Here is a 19400-nt window from a genome sequence, read left to right on the forward strand (position 1 = left end):
TGAGTAGCTGTTCCATATAGCATTCTAGATGTTTAATGAAGAGCAAAACACCAGGACTCTAATTCTGCTGACTCTAACTGGTCCAGGGCAGCCTAGGAACCAGTATTTTTTTTTTCAAAGCCTCCCAAGCAACTCTCCTATGCCAGTCAACACTGGACTCGCTAGCACGGTGAATAATGGCGAATAATCCATCTCTGACCTCACTGTTTAGGCTATTGCAAAAGGAAGGTTGGGAAGAGACCAGCTGACATCCTCCCTTTAGACCAAAGACAGCAAGCAGGGAAATAGAGATTGCACAGAAGAATCTTCCAGCAAATGTGAAATAAAATTCATTTAAACAGGCAATAGGGAAGGAGGAGGTTTGTAACTAAGCCTTCGGAGAACGTTGAGGGCAGCGAGTACTTCAGAGTTAAGGGAGAAAAGTTAGAGCAAACAAGTGGAAGAAAATCAAAGTCAATGTGACTAAAATCCATTGAAGTTGGCAGCTCCTCCCCAGGCCGCACTGCACACGAGCGTCTCCACACACAACCCAGACCTCTAAGCTAGAACCATTGACTGCTTTCTAAAAAATTTCCCAGAAGTCTGTGCTAGTGGTGCACGCCTGTAATCCCAGCACCTAGGGGCTAAGGCAGAGGGGTTGGTGCAAATTTGAGTCCAGGCTGAGCTTCCCCGTGAGACTCTGTCAAGAGACAGAGACCTAGAGAGGGGGAGAAGAGAGAAAGAAAGAGGAAGGGAGAATGAGGGAGGGAAGGAAATAAAATCAATCTTAAAGGCATCTATTTTTACATGCTAAATGTTGCTGTTCTCTGCATTATGTTTGTGGTGAATTGTATAAAGTTGACTGTGATCCAAGTTTAGGTGGAAAAAAACAAAAACATTCTTGCAGAAGAGTAGAAGTAGACTAGATAATAATTATTTTCATTCGCACAACAACCACTGGAAAAAAACAAGGAGAAAAGGACTTTATAAAAAAGAAAGCTTGAAAAAGTAATTCTTTGCTAAAAGTTGGCTTCTTAAATGGCTATTTTTCTTTAAGTTTTATTTCGTCACACTTTATTTCATATATTTATATTCTGAATGAGTTGAAGGACAGGAAATAGGGAAAAAAAAAAAACTAGTGAAGAGGCCCAGGCGGTAAAGAAGGCAGATGACACATTAATACATTAATGATTAAAACAGGGGAAAGGCACAGGGATAGTGGAAGACCGTCGGAGAGCAGGGACACTTTTGTCTGTTCACTGCTGTACCTGGCACCTGTATCAGTGCCTGGCACTGTTGGATGTTCACTGGTTAAATAGTTCACTAGTTAAACACCCTTGAAAGCATGACCTCAAAAGATGTCTCCAGGGTTCCGTATTAGGGTGTCATAATTGCCAGAATGATTGTAACATTAATCCATGGAATCTTAAACTTATTTCTTATGAAGAGCTTCCCCACCTCTACTGTGACCAGACTTACAAGTCTGTCCAGCCAAGGCACAGACTTTTCCTAACCAAAACTTCCAGAGAAATACAAATTGATCCAGAAGAACTCCTTGGGGTGATAGCGGGCTATTCTGAGATTCTGCGGTCCCATTTCAGTACTCCATCTCATTTTCCTCTAAGCTAAAGGAGGTTCACCCAGTGTTCATCCGAAGCACCGTCCAGGTGTGTCTTTAATAGTGTATAATTCCATCTGGGTACTCTTCAAAGTCCCGCAGCAGCAGCAGGCGATGAATGCTATGACATTTACACATACTGGGAAGGGGGGCGGGGCGGGGATCTGTAACTGGAGATCTGTAATTGAAGAACAATGTGGACTTTCATTTTCCTTATACACGTTAGGTGAATTCACATCAGAGTACCAGTCCCTAGAAAGGAAGGCAGAACAGAGGAGAGAACTCTTTTTTTTCCTTTGAAAAATGAAATGGCAATCTGGCTTCCTCTTAGCTATTCCTTATGAGTTCTTGAGTCTAAATAAATAATAAATAAATAAATAAATAAATAAATAAATAAATAAATAAATGCGAGTTAAGAACAGTTTTCCTTGTGTCCTGTGGTGTGTTTATCCTCAACTCGCAGGACCTTGAAGTGATGCCTTTTATTTTCTGATTCAGCAAATATCTGCAACGCTCCTAGTATATTGTCAGTATATTGTTTCAGAGGAAACAGTGAACTCCTGGTTTGTTGCTTTTCGTTGTTGTTTGTTTTGTTTTGTTTTTCATACATTTACAGGAAGGAGAGAAAGCAATAAACAAATATGTAAACTATAGAATGTTAGCAAAAGGTTTAAAATGTCATGGCTGTGGGAGGAAATTGGCGACAAGAAGCTCTAAGGCCGAACTCGAGTTCACATCTTGCCTTGCTAGTATTATTTATTTGCTATTACTTGTTTGTTTTCTCATTCCTGACCGGTTGTATGCGCAAACAGATGCCTTCCCTGATGACTTCTTAGACCCAACTTCTTCCCACGTTCCCTTTGGATAGTCTTAAATCATAGGTAGGACCCCAAACCTAATTCTAACGCAGGTCAGTCCCCCACCCTTACCCCCAGGCCCCAAGGCTCTCTCTGGTCACATTGCTTTTGCCAAGGGTTGTGCACCCCATCTGAGGAGGCCTCTTATAAATAAACTTGTTTATTTTCCTTTCTTTCCTTTTCTCCCCTTCCTTCCTTCTTTTTTATTTCTTGCCTTTTTTTTTTTTCCTGACACAAGATGATGGTACAGGGAGCCAGAGCTTCCGATCATTTTGAGCACAAGAAAACAACAAAACCCAAGGATCAAAACCCTAAAGCGAACAACTGCCGAGGGCTCGAATCTAAAGGAGAAGGTGACGCACAATCCAAACCCACGCCCCAGCTTTTTCCGTCTTGCAGCCCGGGGAAGGCCGCTGGGCCGCGGCTGGGCCGACACACAAAGCGGCCGGCTGAGTCCGTGAGCAGGCACAAAACGAAAGTCGGCCGCGGGGCCCGGAGGGAGGGCAGCGGAGGCGCCGTGGGCTCTGTCCCCACGCGCACCGACCCCCTCTCCCGACGCCCTGCAAGCGGACGCCGCGCAGAACAAGGCCAGCTCCGTGCAGCGCGCGGCGGTGGCGCGGCCACCCTGCTCCCGAGAGCCCAGTGGCAACGGCGGGAAGGGCGCCCGCGGAGAGGCTCACAAGCCCGGGGCCCAGCGCCCCGCCGGGGAGTAGCGCGGTCCGCGCGCGGAGGAGCACGGCGCCGGAGCGGAGGGAAACGCCGGTGTAGTGCGGAGAGCCCTGCATTTATAAGCGCGCGGCTCCGGGAGCTGCAGCCATAGACCGAGCGCGGGGTGTTTATTGGTCAGCCTCTTGCCTTCTGTGAGCCTGGGGATCAGACATTTGCACTCCAGTGGCCCGGCGGCCGCCCAACTGGAGCCCTTGGTGTCCGAGGCGGTCGCGGGGTGTCCCCGCGTGATGACTCCAACATCGGGGAAGCCCTGGGCCTGGATTGCGTCCGAGGGTGACTGCGCCCACTTCCAGTGTCTGTTCCTCGTCACGACGTCCTTGGTCCCCTCTGTCCACTTAGGCTTGACAGCAGGAGTTGCTTGGTGCTCCCTTCCCAAGCTGGAATGCTGTTCCGGTCAGGATGGTGAGGCGGAATGAGGCCTATGCAGGTAAAGTTGTCTAAAAGCACACCACACCCTCGAGAAGTGGCCCAGCATTAACTCAGTGTTAATACGGGTGACAACTCACACGGATCTAAAAACATACCATGAGGAAAATCGCAGAAAAGACCAAGGCCAACTCGGGTCCATGACTATGAGGTTTACAAACTGTAAACGAGGGAAAGCATTTGCCTGGCCAGAAAATGAAAGTACACCGGAGGCTAAAAATAACTTTATATCTCAAAAGTACTGGTGGTTTCATCACAGTTGCCACAATCCACAGAGCTGCAGACTGAAGGTACATGGAGTTCATTCTGTTCGAGCTATAAGCAAAATAACGTCCCCAAAAGTTGGCAGAGGTAGGGTGTGCGCTTTGGGGGGAAGCTTTTTCTAGGGTAGGCGCCGGTAGGAGCATTATTTACTGCTTAGGAAATCTGAGCTTTAAGAGCACACAGTCTCAGAACTGAGTCCCCTAAAAGTTAGTGTACTAACAACAGGAAGAGTTTGTGCCTGGAGGACAATATGGCAATTTTGTTGTCTAAAGAACAACCCAGATTCTCTTAGCCCCACCAACCCTACCACCACCTCTGGTTTAGTATCCAGGGCTGACCTTTCTGCAGATGGTCCCTCTCCTGGTCCCTCCCTGCCAAGTAACCCCCAACCAGTGAGGGTGAGGGTTCTACATTGGTCCCTTAGGGAGCTCTGACAGTGCCTCTATGTGCCCAAGGCCCCAGCAAAAAGTTAGAACAGCAGGAGACAAACCTTCACAGAGGCGGGAAAACAATCACTGTGCAGTCTATCAGTTTCTACCACGGACACTCCCAAGGCCTGATGGGATTGCCTGGAAGCTGCGGACTGAGTAGTCAGCTGTACTTTCTCTAACGCGCCACTTTGTATCTCTTTTCCTTTCTGTTTATCCTTGCTTTTCATGCCCTGGGATCCCATCTTCTCATCGAATCTCAGCACTTAAAACTGCCCTCGAGGTTAGCTTTTCTTTGGCAGTGTTTGGGTGTTACGTATACTTTCCTAAAGATTTCACAATCATAACAAAAATTTTTTTCTCGCTGTTTTGGCACCGGACAACTGTCTCTTTAAAGTGCTAGTTTAGGAAACAGTCGGTTAAGATCCTTGCCAAATATTTGGGTTGGGAGGGAGATAAAAGTTTGGGCTTCTAGTTATTTGGTTTCCCTTGGTGTTTCCTCGTGCGAGTTAATTCCTACATCGTAGACTCTTACATGCTCTCAACATTTGGAAGTTTGAAAAGTTGAGATGCATGTTTGCGTAAAACAGGAAACACTTTCAATTGCAATTACAAAGCTGTTAATCTGCAGCTCTAATTACAAGTTTTTAGCTCACTTTCACAAAGCTGTGTTTAAATCACCAGGAGAAGATAAATTATGAGCCTTTCACAGCAACCTATAGCTCATAATACTTTGCAAAATTTTAGGGGCATTATTTTAAATAGAAGAACATTAGGCTCATGGTTTTTTAATAATAATTGCCACCGGTGTGGCAACATGTTTATTGAAGATTTGTCAGACACGTTTTGACTCCCTCCTGGCTTGCTAATCATCTGTAACTTGATCAACAGTAATTCGAGATGGGACTCACCAGGGTCAGATGTTAAATAGAACATTTCCACAGCTCTGACCACAAAATCCTCCCTCTCTTGGCCACTTACAAACTGTCACACAATCTGCAAGCCGGAGACTACAGTGATTTCTGCCGTAGACACCTGCAAACCTGCCTTCCAAGTGCAGTGTTCTCTTTAGCAACTGCTAAAAGTTCTAGCCTTGCAAACCACTCAAAATACACACTCTGGTCTCCTCTGCCTCTGCAGTTAGTGAGTCGGTGTTTGCAATGAAAACCGTCTCTCTTATTGTGTTTACAATTTTTAATATTTGCACTTGAAAAACATTCCATCTGAACTTAATTATGACAAAAGGATGAAGCAAGGCCGAACAGATAATGTGTACATTTTCGAAGAAAGAAAAGAACATGTAGGGCTATCTCAGGTTATTCATGTCTATGCACTATCAGAAGTTATCTTGGCAAAGGAACAGAAGAGTACCTCCTTAATCCTAACTGCTAGTTCTCCCCACATTTACGAGGATGGACAGCACGGGTTAGAGAGCCACCATACAGATTTACACTCTCATCATAGGCACTGGGCGCTTTAACAGGCCATGAACTTGCTGCGGCTGTGTCCCATTACTCAAACATTTTTAGAACCCTTCATGCCACTAGTGTCTGAGTCACATTGTTTTAAATGACGTATTCAGTGTTAGCAAATCTTCCCCCACTCAGAGCAGATAAAACTATTAGAAATATCTGAAGGTGGCTTGCAACCACAGCTAGCTTACCAGCATTAGCAGGGAAATTAAATGAGAAGGAATAAAATTAAGTGAACTGAGCAGCACTAAAACTACAACCTACTACTACTACTACTAATAATAATAATAATAACAACAACAACAACAACAACAACATCATCTAAGAAAGGACTGAAGAACGATTGCAGGAGAAATAGGTGAATTAGAGACCATTGAAATGGATCAATTCCAAAGGAAGGAGATCAAGAAAATGGAGAAATTTCTGAAAATATTATTTAATGAACTATACAGGGCATAAATAAGACTGTAAAAGACAAAGGAGACAGCAGCGGTAAGGAGTGTGTTTTTAAATTGCATGAGACCACTGTGTCACTTTTACTTTGAGTGCAATGACATGAATGAATCCCTAGTTGGTTACCAGTTACGTTAGTGCCCAGTTTTCTGCACAGCCCCGGAATGTCTTTGCTTACTATTTGGGAAAAGGCATCATTGAGTCTCCTTACCTATTACTTAGGACTAATGCCTCATAGTGAAATAGATTTCAGTGTTCCAGTAGGTGTTTCTAAGCCTGTGTCAAGAAGAGCAGAACTTGTATCGATTTGAAACAAACATGTGGAAGGTTCTGAAGGTGGTGAATGGGCAAGTTTTTACTCTCGGCTCTGCTTTTGTTCACATTTTAAAATTTCTATCGTTTGTCATAGAACCACAATACTATTTTCATTACAGTCAAATTTAAAGATGTCTGTAATCATTTTTATTTAAAATTATGTTGAAATCCCTAAAAAGATAAAATGTAAATAACAGGGAGACTATTTCAAAGCAACAGGGAAGTGCTTTTATTTGTAGGTAATACTTTGGCCTATAAAATCTTAGAAACCTGATTGAAAAGCTGCTGTAGAATATTGAACATCGGGGCTTGAGAGATGGTCTGATGGGTAAAAGTGTTTGCTGTGTAAATATGGAAACTTGAGTTTGAATCTCCAGCACCCATCCATGTAAAAAGCCAGGTGTGTGTGTGTGTGTGTGTGTGTTTGTATGTGTATGTGTGTATGTGTGTCTATGTATGTGTGCGTGCACGTGTGTGTGCGTGTGTGTATATGTGTGTGTGCGTTTGTATATGTGTATGTATGTGTGTGTATGTGTGTGCATGTGTGTGCGTGTGTATGTGTGTGTATATGTGTGTATGTGTTTGTTTATGTGTATGTGTGTATGTATGTGTGTATGTGTGTGAGTGTGTGTGCATGTGTGTGTGCATGTGTATGTGTGTGTGTATGTATTTATGTATGTGTATGTATGTGTGTGTATGTGTGTGTATGTGTGTGAGTGTGTGTGTGTGTGTGTGTGTGTGTGTGTGTGCATGTACTCAAATAATCCCAACACTGGAAGCAGAGGCAGGCAGATCCTAGGAGCACTTTTGGCCAGCCAGCCTGGCTAAAATGGCAGGCGTTGGGTTCAGTGGAAGAGTCCATGGAGGGAAATAAGGTAGAATGGGACACCTGATGTCCTCCTCTGGCTTCTGTGGGTATATGCACAGGGGTGTGCATCTGTACAAATACACACCCACATGTAATGCAGACATACTCCATATACACAAGTGCATACATATATATGTTACATATGAAAGGGTTTTCCAGTGGTTCACCAATCACCTGTTGGGTAATACAAGTGTTTAAAAGATTCTATGCAAAATAACAATATGATCCTATTCACATGTAAGTAATGCTGGCAAGAACTGAAAGAGATCTATACCCCAAAGGAAAGGGGGACAAAGATATCAATAAGTTTATATATATATATATATATATATATATGCTCTTAGGTAAATGTTTGCAACTTTAACCAAAAACCTTCAGTGGGATGGGTTTGAATTGAAACAATATCTATCTGAAGGAAAAACCAGACTAGCCAGGATACATCTGACCATGAAGAATGGTAGCAGGGGTGTTCACTGCTCTACATCTGACCATGGAGAATGGTAGCAGGGGTGTTCACTGCTCTGGATCTTAATGTATATTATAAAGCCACAAGAATTACAGCAATATTGGATTAGAAAAAAGATTGACAAATAGATTGATATTTTGGAATAGATAGCTCTGAATTCAATATGGCCGTAAATGAAGCGTCACTAATGGAGAAGGCATGGATTATTAACAGGTAGTGCTAGGAATGCTGGCCAGTCACGGGGCCTCCCATACAGATTCCATCTCGGTTAAAGAGGGAGGTATGAAACAGAAACTGTCATGGAAGAGAAATACACCATAAAACCATGGAAGAAATCGATGTATACATAGAATTGTTTAGATCAGACCATCTGTGCCGAAAGCTGTAACATGGGTGTTTGGGATGAATGTCAAGCAGGAGAGTTAGCATGTACATCTTAGAGTCTTCTGGAAAACTTTTCCTACAATAGCATCAATGTATCTATGTGTAGTTGTATGTAAGATCACTCAGAGGACTTCATCTGGAAGGTTCACTCATCCCACTCTTTCTTCTGAATGTTCAGATTTTTATCGTTTCTGTATTTTGCTTGTTCTCAGCTCGCTCCTCGTCTACAGGGTAACGTTTGGGTTGTAACTGCTTTCTTCCTCCAGTCTCCTTTTCATAAGTGTCCCTGAAACCTTGTGCTTTCCTTTACTGTGTGGAAGAGGGGGCTAAAGTGATCTGAGCTCTGTAAGGTGACAATAATGTAAATGATATGGAGTAAATTACATGGCAGTGAAAACCGTCTTCACATTTTGACAATACTTTGGCCTGCACAACTTTCGATGGACCGAGTTCACCTTTTTGCAATCCCCATCTCCCAGACTAGAAGGGATGGCTTCTGTGTGTGTCTGCATGTGCACACTTAGGCCTTTGAAGCACAAACAGCCAAGTGAAAAACCAACATAAACAATCATACATATCAAACAAACAATCAACATAAACAAAGACACTTTACTGATGAAGCCACAGGATCGAGGATGATTCTCAGCCAGCATACTCACATCCTGCAGCTTCCTCCTTCCCTGCCACAGACTTCCCTCAGGGGATACAGCCTTATTGCAGCACCACCCAAATAAGAAGAGGCCCAGGAGCCTTGGGCTACGCAGACCACGCTGAAGCCTAAGAGGAAGTGCCCTGACTTCAGGGGAAACCCTGCCTGAGCTCTGCATTTGTGTTGGCACAAGCAGGAATCTGAGACTGTTGTAAGCACGTTCTGACCCTGGGATCCCCGGGAATTACCTCATGTAACCATTGCCAAACACACCTCACATTTAGGTAGTTTCATTATCTCTCTTTTCCATATCCTGGAACGGAAGGCAGAGAAGTGAAGAGCCTTGCTAGAGCTCACTCAGGTGGAAAATGGCTGGCGAGACTATGGTTGGAGCTTTCGTAGACGCTGTGATGATCCTTGATTCCTGTGAGGGAGTCAAGACATTTTCTTCCTAATTTATACCAAGACAGTGGGGGCAGGAATGGGTTATCGGAATTCATACAGTTTTGATCAGTGATCAGAAAGAAACAGCAGAACAAGGATAGACATATGATAAGGAATGACCGGAGGGGAAACAAGGCTTCAGAGCCCAGGTCAGAGGGGAAAATGCTCTGAGCTTTAATAGATGAAACTCACTCTCCATAGAGGGGAAGACTAGAGAACAGGCAGGTGGGGTGGGGAGTCGGGGAGTATCCTGGGTACAGGGAGAATGAAAGCCATGCCAGTCCTAGAACTCTCAAGGTCCAGAGCAGTGAAGATCTTAGACCGCAAAGGATCACACCCACACTGTTTCCCACGGGTTTGGACTCTACGGTCCTGAGATAGTAGCTTCCGTGTGGTATCGCTGTTTACGTAAGACTTGTTCATTGTGTACAACTGTTTCTCTAAGACTCTTGTTAATTTGTATCTCTGCTTATTTACATAGCCTTTGTTAGCTTAGATAAGGGGAGTAGAAAGTGAAGGTAAACTACCCCAGTGAAGTTTCCATCAGGCAGGAGGGTTTTTCCTACTCTCCAAGTCTAAGTGTGGCGGTTAGCTACTTTCAGAGTTTTAGAACCAGAGTAGTACCTGTTGGCTTCTGAACTTGCTGCTTGACTCTTTTTTAAATCACATTTATAAAAAGATTCCGAAATATTCTAGAAGTGGCCTTACAGGAAACACGCATAGATGAAAAACTTACACATTTGCTAAATGTGACTCTGCTTTGCTAAGGTTGTCTCTTTACTGGTTTTTTTGTCTGGCTAATTTCTTAGGTACCTAAGCTGCTGCATTGCTAAAAAGACGTTGGTTCTTTGGAATTTAAAACTGACGCTTATCTGTCAGCTGGAAGGTGAATTTGCATACCTCTTTTTAGTTTGTTTGTTTGTTTGAAGATTTTTCAGACTGAAATATTTGGCGGCACAGGGTTGGGGGATAAAAGGCACTCTTAATCCTTGGTTATAACAACCTTGTTCAGATTTTTTTTTAACTGTTAATCCGTCATGAATGTACAGAGATGATTCATTCAGTGAGAATTTAGATGCTGGTGGAGATTCAGGTGAGTTAAAAGAAAGGCCTAGAACTTGGAGGGAAACAGTGTCAGGAAAAGAAAGGACTTAACACATGCAGGGAAACAAACATAGCCAGCTTGAACTGTGGTGTTTGAATCTGCTAAAGGCATAAATAACGTTACACCAGGGTGGGGGGGAGCTAAGGGTGAAAAGTTTCTTAGCCAACTACCGGATAGATGTAACTCGCTGGTTAGAGTGCCCGTGTGGGATTTTAATTACTGGGACATCTGCTTAGCGAAGTGTACTACTAAATAGGGATCAAACACAGAGATCAAATTCCGTGTGGAGGGAGTGGGGATGACATTCATGAGTCAGAGAAGAGAGCTATCAGCCAGGGGAAAATCAGTCCTGGCTTTACATCGCACCAACAGAGAAGCAATTATTTTAGATTCGGGGCTGGTTAGCATCCTTGGTCATGAATTTAATTAAATAACCCTCAAGTGGCAGAAAACAGAACAAACCACTGTATTTAACCGTCAGTAAGACACGCAGCATAGAGATGACCCAAATCCCTCCTCTTTCCCTCTCCCTACATAGAATCGTAGTAGTTCTTCTTCACTTTGGTAACTTAGTCTTTTCTTCCCAAAGGCATCCAGGAAATTAATCGGAATTAATGCTTTAAACCAGAAAAAGAGTGATTTAGCTCCAAAATCTTTGCAAAGAGGTAATTTGAAAAATGGAAGGAAAAAAAAAATGCAAGGATTGAGTCGCCATGAGTTTCTTCCTGTGGCTAATACAAAAGCCGGTCAATTCACGGGGTGTCTTGGAACCACAAAGCCTCCATGACACTTTTATTGATCCTTACTTGGCACCTAGAATGGATAAGGCAAAAGACACACTTTAAAGTTTAAATGATCAGAGCAAGAACTGTAGGAAATGTCCCTCAGTGTGGAAGAGGTCTGGCAGAGAGCGTAAAGGATACTTTGAAAGCAGTGTGGATACTTCTAAACCATTTAGTATGGCGGCTCCAGAGTCATTCATGGTCTCAGTACTCAGCTCTTCGTCCCCTTCCTCACTATTTCCCCCGGTAGCACCAAAGTTCTTCCAAAGACCACCCGGGATCCTTCTGGTTTCCCCCAGATGTCTTTCTCCTGTTTCCAAACAGCAGAAGCCAGCTGGGGAGAACCTTACAGACAGAGCACTTTACAAACGCAATACACAAGCATCTTCTGGAACAACCACGCTGCTTTCCTAGAAAACAAGCACTGTGTGGCTAGTCCCTAGAGCTCAAAGCCAGGGCCCACTGACTGCTCCAGTAGGCTGCCATGAACCACTCTGAAAGATTCAATTATCACTGTTTCATGAGTGAATTCTAAAATTCCCAGGAGGCTCTGATTGGTGCATTCAACTGCATCTGTGGAATAGAATACAGTCTGAAACTGTCCTTAAGGTGTGGGGTCATTCCTCTAAACCACTTTTCTATTTTAAAATCCTAAGAAATGCTTCAGGTACTGCTAACCTCAACCATGTCCATGTGACCAGAACAGCCAGCCAGTGCCGTAGTCTTACCATAGGAAAACTTGAAAAGAGCCTGTTTCTGACACAGGGACAAAGAGTGGAAGAGAGACCAAAGGAAAGGCCACGCAGAGATTGCCCCACCTGGGGATCCATGACACCAAACCCAGACACTGTTGCTGATGCCAAGAAGTGCATGTTGACAGGAACCTAATATCACTGTCTCCTGAGAGGTTCTGCCAGAGCCTTACAAATACAGAGGCGAATGCTGGAAGTCAACCATTGGACTGAGCACCAGGACCCCAATGGAGGAGTTAGGGGAAAGACTAAACGAGCTGAAGGGGCCTTATCTGGCATCAATGAGAGGGGAGGCCCTTGGTCCTGTGAAGGCTTGATGCCCCGATGTAGAGGAATGCAAGGGTGGTGAGCAGAGTGGGTGGATGGGTAGGGGAACATCCTCATAGAAGAGAGTAAGGGGTTTGCAGAGGAGAAACGGGGAAAGGGGATAACATTTGAAATGTAAATAAATAAAATGTCCAATTTAAAAAATGTATACAAGCATAAAAGAAATTAATCATCTTCCAAGGGTCACTACATTCACTGTAACTAGAAAACTTTTCAAGTATTTTGAAATTGGCAAAGAAAAAACAACAATGACAGGACGAATAGAGAAAAATATTCTGAGTGAAAGGCAACAAAATAGGTTCTATTGAAAGAAATACAATTAGGTACATCTCCGTGTTTAAATTTAGAAAAAAAATATATAAGAGAAAGTATCTAGACTTTGTCCAAATCAAATTTGTTTTAACAAAAAGCCTGTTTCTGCGGGCCAGTTGTCTTTTTAGAGCTTCTTCCCGGGGTAGGGCTGCAGCCCAGCGGTAGCACCTTTGACTGGCATCCGGTGAACTCCAGGTTTCATCCACAGTGCTGAAAAGTGTGTCCAGAGCAGAGTTCCTTCCAGGGTCAGCAACAGCCAGGGTGGTTCCTGGAACGCCATAGGCTCATTCGCTCCATAGCGACTTCTTGATCACCTCCTGGCCCCAGACTGGACACAGATGACCAAGTGGCTCCTTACTTGCCCCTGTGAGCAAACCTAGCTGTGCATCTAGAATGGACAACCTAAGGCTTCCTCGGAATCACTTCCTACGAACACTGGCTTCTCATACATGATGCCTAAGGACTTTTCCTGATGTGATGTACTCATGCCTATAGAAAGTAAGGTTTTCCGCTATTCAGGGTCTTCATTATGCTACATGGGACGGGAACTAAACGGACTCCACGATGAACCGTGGCCTGGTTTATCTTTTCCTGCTGTAACTCAAAGGATTTGATTTGATTGTGGCGTTGCTTGTGGAAAGCAGATGGCGGGCCCAGTGAGATAGCTCAGCAGGTAAAGGGGCTTCTGTGTGAGACTCACAGGTTTGATCCCATAACTCTGTAAAGTTATTAGGAGAGAGCTGTCTCCACACAGCTGTCCCCGACCTTCACACGCCTGCTGTGACATGTAAGCCCGCCCATACCCACGACACACAGTATTTAATACATATTTGAAAGAAATGCTTTCTGCCAACAACCCCCAAACCAGCTCCAGAGACACAGTGATGGTTTCTTTGCTATGTAAATTCTAAAATCCTCAGGAAATCTGAAGAACTTAGATTTTTTTCCTGATCTGGCTGGATTCGTTTGACCTAGCTGCCTCGGTGACCTTACATTACTCATATTCAAAGAAAGGCTCTAATTCTAAAATTTGATACATTATTAAGATTCATTCTGGCTGTGAGATTTAATTCAGTTTATATGGCCTCCAGTTTGAAGTAAATAGTTCCCCTCCCTTCTATAGCACTCCGCCCCATCCCATACTGGTCTAGGCACATAGCCTACTGTGAAAACTCAAGTTCTCATAGGCCCCGGTTGCCATGCCCACCCAGATATAATTTGCTGTTATCACATACGTCAGAAATTCTTCGGTTCCTCTGTTCTGTAATGTGCCCTACCTAACTCCTCCGGGAGACCGGCCTCTGTAATCACACCTGCTACAGTAGTGACCGCTGTCCTGCTACCTTGGCATAGAGACAAAAGTTCTGCATTGAATGGCTGCTGCATTTCAAAGTAAGCAGATCCCGGGTCCACTGATGACATATCTCCCCTCTAGGGAACAAGGTTTCCTCACCCATCACCCATCGAACGTAAGGTCTAGGAAACAGGAAGCGCAGTTTCCCAAATGGACCACCAAGAAGGATGTGATCAGGGCCGTGCCTACTTCCCACAGGCCCGTGTTTCCATGTATTCTATCTCAGATATAGGCTATTCATCGACTTAGGATGGCATCTCAAAGTCTGTGGAGTAGCATCTCTAGGTCAGAGTCTCCAAACTGAGTAGACCCAGTGGTCTCTGGTCCAAGGCAGTGTGGTATGGATATCTGATTGTAGAGAAGCTGGATCAGCCTTGGCGAATGGAAGTCTGCATCACTGAAACAGCACATGACTGTCATCCTCACACTTGTTGATGTATCCCTGTGCCCCGTGTCAGCACTGCCATTACTCTGGGGCTAAGTGGTGAATGTCATTGGGCGTGCGACACTGGCAGCAAAGCACTGCTTTGAGGGAGTTCTTCAACCTTCACATTCACACGAGGATTTCTCCGCGTCCTTGATCAAACCGCTCCCTGTGCATCTCCCCTTGAGTCACACTTCTTTCCATACAACGTGGGCAGCTAGTTGATCATCGGAAACTCCCCCATCTTAAGAATTTCTCTTCACCACTCCTTTGAAGGTCACCTCAGCGTTATGTGGCACAGCAGCATTCGTGTTTAGTCTGCGCTCCTGACCAAGCCATTTCTATTGCTGTGATAAAACACTAAGCAGAAGCAGCTGGGGGGAGAAAACGCTTGTTTGGTTTACAGGTGACAATCCACCCTGAAGGAGAAGAGGGCCAGGCATCAGGAGCTGAAGCAGAGAGTTCAGAGAAACCCTGCTCATGGGCTTGCTTCCTCTGGGCTGTTAAAATACTTTTCTTACACAGCTCAAACCTACTTGCTTAGGAATGGCACCGCCCACAGTGGGCTGACTACCGCATCATCAGTAACTAAGAGAATGCCCCATCAACATGCCCACAGGCCAACCTAATAGAGACAATTTCTCATCTGAGATCCCCTCTCCAGGGTCTGGAGTTTCTGTCAATTTGACAAAACCTCACAGGCAGCTACCCTTAAGTCTCCTAACCCATCCTTTTTTTTTTTTTTTTTTTAATTTATTTTTGTTTTAAGCTTTTACCCCTGTAGACTGCCCTTATCTTGCCCCTAGAAGATTGAGCTCTATTGACTGTCTTCGTAAATGTCAGGATGGGACCACTGGATGGCGTGTTAACCTTGTCCTATTGAAATAAGCACGGGCTGGAGAGATGGCTCAGTGGTTAAGAGCACCGACTGCTCTTCCAGAGGTCCTGAGTTCAATTCCCAGCAACCACATGATGGCTCACAACCATCTGTAATGGGATCCGATGCCCTCTTCTGGTGTGTCTGAAGACAGCTACAGTGTACTCATATACAATAAAATAAAATCTTAAAAAAGAAAAAAAAAAAGAAATAATCACATACACTTTGCTTCTGGTATTGTTTGGCTTCTGTTACGTTGGGATTCTGTCCTTATTCCTATCAGAGAGCTGCCATTCCATAGCATCTCTCGCAGTGAGCCCTTCATGCAGAGAGAGCCTCCGCTGAGGTCCTTGGTGATCTTAGCCTCCGTAATGCACTTTATCACCACAGTATGTCCTGCGGGCTCTCTAGAGATCACGCCTGGCTGGTCAGTCTTCCATCCTTACATAGCATGAGCCTTGGAGCTGTTCATACCATTCATTTATCACTCTACCGTGACAGATGTAACATTTCCAAATCTTGGACAACAGGCCTATTGTTCCCTCCAGGTTTCCGTAAGCCACCCTGGCACCTGTGGTCTTTGCTGGCGATGCATCCTTTATCCTGGTGGAGTTCTCCCACGGTGAAGGAACTCTTATGTAATGCCAGCCAGCATCCTCTGTGGCTGTGGTGCTAGCTAAGTGTGACTACCAGTCAAAGTTTTCCCTTCGGGTGCAATCATCGCTACATAAGGACTTCCTGCTAGAACAGAGGCCTGTTCTAGCCCAGCCCAGGTAACCTGGGTAACCAGAGCACAGCAGAGTTGCTTTCCTACCTTCTGGCTCCTCCACAAGATGGTGTCAGATCCCCTGGATCTGGAATTGCACGTGGTTTTGAGCCCGAGAAGCGGGTTCTAGTTTAGCTCTGGTCCTCTGCAGGAGTAACAAACACCCCAACTGCTAACTCTTCTTGCCAGCCCCTCAACTGGCGTTTCAGCTAACTTTACCTAACTGTGGGTTTAATGTAGAATATGCTTTTTGGTAAAGCGGGAAAAGATGGAAAACGCCGATTCCTTTCATTGAGATTAACTTTGAATTATAGTTTTTCAGGTTAATTTATTTTTACACAGTGTTACCTGGAATGCTTCTCTAAACAACACTTCACGGACAGACATCAGAAGAGTAGCAAGTAGACGTTTATTGGTGCTTTGTGTACAGCATTGCAGCTCATGGTTTACACAAAGGCACCAGTGCCTCTTGGGTGTCATAGTTTATGCCAGGGACATCACAAATTTGCATATTTACAAAGAGAATTTTCCAGCAGATGGCAGTCAAGTGTCTTATTTTAACAAAATAAGGTTATTTCAAGGTGCGCCAATGGAAATAAAATGTCTTAAGGGTTGGTCAGCCTTTTCAGCTCACAGATACGTAGTCGGATGGGGAGACTGCTTCCTACCCTGCCAAGTCCTGTGCTCCTGCAGCCTCATTTAACCCTCAGAGTTGTGTGAAGGGGGTGCTGTTGGCAATCTGCCCACAGCTTCACTCACAGTAGTTTAGGGTTCTCTTGTGCATCTCGGTCTCCCTAAAACTCCCTGGTGCCTCTCAACCCAGCCTGCTGCTACTTCTGCCTACTGCATGCTTGCTACAGTGCTGGTAATACTGGCACCTGAAGAGGACAGAGTGATGACATGCTTTAAATCACTCTATACATGCCACAGAAATATGAAGAACTCAGTATAGTAGGCTGCAGTCGTTCACAGGCTGCTGAACATCATCATGACAGCACACTTTGACTGCACGTTTACAACATCAGTAATATATACATTTTATATTTTAGTATGATTTCTTCAAATATGTGTTAAGTAAATTCTTTGCATGGACAAACTAATAGGCTTTGTTTACTGGATAGATAGCTATACTAGACCATTTTCCGATGGTGATATATTAATATTCTTGACCCAGCGTTCAGTTAAAATTACTATAGAAAATTTGCCAATCACGAATAAAAAATTCAGAAGTAATTTTTATGCTGATCCCTAATTTAATCACCGAGGATTAATCACTGAGGATTTCCCCTAAACCCATTTAGATAGAGAAAAAATGAAAACTGTGCTCTATAAAACGAAGGAGCTGTTGTGCCTCTGGGAATTTTAAAATTCATGAATAGCATGGATACATTTTGCCCAACTTTTTCTAAGTGTACGAGGCTCAGGAAACATTTGAAGTTCTGCTAACTCCTTAATGGCGAGCCTCCCTGGGTTCTGAGATTTGGAATGCATTTGCCCCCTTCCCTTTGCCTTTCACACCATCACTGTCCTTCCGAACAAAGCCTGCAGCCTTTATAGCCTCCAGGACTGATTAAAAACAAAATGATGTCTTCATATTTTCCCCAAATCTAATTTTAAAACTCAAAAGGCTTTGAAGCAATTGGAAAATACAACAGTTGTAGCTACAGACTTGTAACTTGGCCCTGTCAATCTCTGGGAAAGTAACTACAAATTAAGTTTTCTACACATCAAATTTGTGGCCAAATAAACCTCAACATTTGCTAGCATCTATCTTAAAGGGACAGTTACAGAAAATTCTTCATCTTTTCAAGGTCAGTTTCTAAATGTCTTCTTAGAGAGATGGACTCATCTCAGGATTGGAGGACAGGGTTTATGTTAAGGGCTTAATTTCTAGTAAATCTTTGATTCGTTAGGGGAAGGGTTTTTTGTTTGTTTGTTTTAAGAGAGAGAAGAGTTAGAAAAACAGGTCAATGTCCTTGATAAGGAGAAAATGATGTATAAAGTGAAAAATGGCAACTTCAAGTTATAATGGAATAACAAGAAATGAGAGGAAATTCACCATCCAATGTCTGAAGACATTGTAACCTAGGTAACTTAACGTTTACTGTTACCATCGCCGTCACCCGAGAACGGCTGCTGCTGTGGTTGGTTTCGTTGGTTTGTTTTGTGTGTGTTATACAGGTTCTTAATCTGTCACAGAGAACTTGAAATCCTGCTGCCATCAGCTCCCCGGGGCTGAGACATCACAGAGTTAAAAATACTCTTAATTAAGAATGACACAAGCTACTCTATTTCTTCAGGCCGTTAAATGGCTTTGCAGGACAAACTCAATAGGCAGGAAAGAGAAAGGGAAGCTACAGAATTGGGAATAAAAATTATATCTTCCTATGTAATGTGTCTAAGAAGTTGTAGTAAAGAAACAACATCGGCTATGAGTGCATTAATGCAGTCAGGAGGTGCACATTGTACATACATGACCGTGAGTTCAATCCTCAGCACCGCCACAGAAAGAAAATCACTTGGTATTCTATCTTGACATAAGTAAAAGAGAAGAGAGAGAGAGAGAGAGAGAGAGAGAGAGAGAGAGAGATGGGAGATTGGTTGCCAGTTGTGAAGCATAAATAGGGTCCAAGAAGGAAACTTGAAACCGGTTTTCAGGGACCACCGTAGTGTAGGGCCTGTCTGAGCTTCCCTGTTCCTCTCTGTTCTTCGGGCCTCCAAGAAGTCCTTCTCAAGAAATAAACCTTTAGGGGCTAGACAAAGATGGCTCAGTGGTTAAGAGCCCTGGCTGCTTGCTCTTCCACAGGAACCCGGTTCAATTCCCAGCACCCACCTTCTGTAACTCCAATCCCAGGGGATCTGAAGCCCTCTTCTGGCCTCAGGGGGCACCGGGTATGCATTTGGTACATGCAAACAAAACACTCAGACACTTAAACTAGTCAAAAAGAGATATATCCTGTTATGCCCACAGATATAGCCATAACAACCAAGATGTGGGAATCTAAACAAAGGTTCCTAAGGTGAGAGGGGCATTGGCTAGTTAGGGAGAATTAGGGAAAAAAATATTTCTGCAACGCTATCTTTAGTGTTCTGTTGGACTCTACTTTGACCCCATTACAGCTTCCAAAGTGACATGTATTAAGTCTGAGGCTGCTATTCTTAAATTATACCTTAAATCCCTGAATATGTCCACTCTGAACGTTGAGAAAGTGAACCTGGGAAAGGGAATCCTAAGGCCGCATTCTCCGTGTGTCTGCAACCATGAACAGGAATCATAAGACTGTTCAGTGGGGATGGGGGTTGGGGGGACGGTCAGAGTGCACAGAAGGCAGGAAACACTTCAGGTAGG

Source organism: Rattus rattus, chromosome 14, assembly GCF_011064425.1.
Source record: "Rattus rattus isolate New Zealand chromosome 14, Rrattus_CSIRO_v1, whole genome shotgun sequence".
NCBI classification, from domain to species: Eukaryota; Metazoa; Chordata; class Mammalia; order Rodentia; family Muridae; genus Rattus; species Rattus rattus.